This window comes from Saccopteryx bilineata, chromosome 2 (genome assembly GCF_036850765.1).
Source record: "Saccopteryx bilineata isolate mSacBil1 chromosome 2, mSacBil1_pri_phased_curated, whole genome shotgun sequence".
In the NCBI taxonomy this organism is placed as follows: domain Eukaryota; kingdom Metazoa; phylum Chordata; class Mammalia; order Chiroptera; family Emballonuridae; genus Saccopteryx; species Saccopteryx bilineata.
The window spans coordinates 189639126-189641203 of NC_089491.1; positions in this window are offsets into that span (position 1 = coordinate 189639126).

Sequence of the window (2078 nt, forward strand, 5' to 3'; positions counted from 1 at the left end):
CCAAGCTGGTGAGCTTTGGCTCAAACCAGATGAGCTCACACTCAAGCTGGCGACCTCGTGGTCTCAAACCTGGGTCCTCGGCATCCCAGTTCGACGCTCTATCCACTGCGCCACTGCCTGGTCAGGCAATAATTTTTTACATTTAAAAACAACTACAATTATGTAAAAGTGATGTTTGTAAAACATTAATTGCCTTGTGGTTATGTTCAATCCAAGAGTCGCTGCTCTTTAACTCCAATTTAAAAACCAATGTATGCCATTAACTATGACAAAAAGAAATTAAAATTGCATAAAAACTAGAGCATGCACCAAATAACAGATTTCAGATTTGGAATCAGCGATGTAGAAATATATAGAAACAGTTCTAAAAGTTTATGCAACACAAAATGAAAAAAAAAATTGTTCCCCAGTGTTGTTTTAGTAGGTTCTCCATTCCCTTTTCCCTCTTTTCCTCTTCTAATATACCATTATTCTCATATTGCTCTTCCTGATGGAGTCAGACAATTTTTGTAGGGCTTTCTCATTTTTTAAAATTTGTGACTCTCTCTCTCTCTTTTTCTTTCTTTAGTATCTCTAGTTGCCTGTCTTCAATGTCACTGATTCTCTCCTCTATCTGGCTTGTTCTATTGGCTAAGCTTGTTACCTCATTTTTAAGTTCGTGTATTTAGTTGTTCCTCTCTGCTTGGTTCTTTTTTATAGTTTCAGTTTCCTTGGTGAAGTACTCTTTTTGTTCATTCAGTTGTTTTTTGAGCTCACTAAATTGCCTTTCAGTGTTTTCTCGTATTATCTTATTGAATATTCTTAGAGCTTCAATTTTGATTTCTCTTTCATTAAGCTCCAAGGTTTCCATGTAACTGAGATTATTTCCTGGGGATTTTTCATCATCTATCTGAGCTACATCTCTGTCTTGTATATCCATATTTGATTATTTTTTCCTTGATGGCATTTGTGGGTGATATTGTTAATAACCCCAATAAGAGATAATTATTCCTTTTTCTGGCAGAGGGCGATGCATTACAAGATTTGCCTCTACAAGATTCTTGGATGATCTGTTAAGGCTTAGCTCTAACCTTTGTAATGATAAAGGCAGAGTGCTCACATTGGTGGGAGGAGCTTATTGCTAGGGCTTTGCAACTTTATGATACTGGCACTGGCTGACCAGGAGTCCTCCAGGGCCCTCTCCCATGTCTGCACAGAGCAGGGAATCTAGTATCCGGGTGCCCCTGCCTCTCACTGGAGAGAGCAGTCTGGAGACCTACTGGAGAGGGCCCACCTCCACTGCTGTTTTCACAGTAAGGGGAGTAATGAGGAACCGGGAGGCTGGGGTGACAGAGTCCAGTTCTTCCTCTGACATCACTCTAAACTCTCCAAGCACAGCCCTGGACTGGGCCAGGGGTGCGTGCCACAAGCCAGTATCCCCGAGTTTCGGGAACAGCTATGGCAGAGATCACAGATCAGGGGCTTCCCATCCACACACGCTAAACTCCCTCTGGCAAGCTGATGCCCGAGCTTCCGAACTGGTGCTGCACAGATCCCAGATCAAGCACGTCTAGCACCACAGGGCTAAATTGTGCTGGTCAGGTGGGCAGATAAAGCATGCCTCAGTGTCCCGTGGGCTGATTTTCACAAGCTATTTGCCTGCAGTTCTTGGGTGCTTGCCACTGGCTTTGTGTGCACCCTGTGCCTATAATAGCCCAGCCTGGCAATCACCGTTGCAGTAGATGCCGGGAAGCAGCCCGGCTCCCTGTTCTTGGTCGTCACCCCTTGCACTGCTCCTTTCCTTCAGACTCTCCACCCTCCTCCTCTGGGTCTGAGACAAAGCTTGCACAAACAGTGCCTCCCTCCCTCAGGATGGTGAGGAAGGAGAAAGACTCAGTCCTCTGGTATTATTTTTTCTTCTGTGCTTTGGCCCGCCTTCTTGTGCAATCATACCTTTGTCTATCAGGTATGTGTATATTTCAGGTTCATCTGGGTTTTTTTCTCTGCATATAGTTGTAGAATTTGTTGAAATTTCAAGGGAAGAGATGAGAAGTATGTCTCATGCCACCATTTCTCTCAAAGAAATTCTTTAAAGTAAC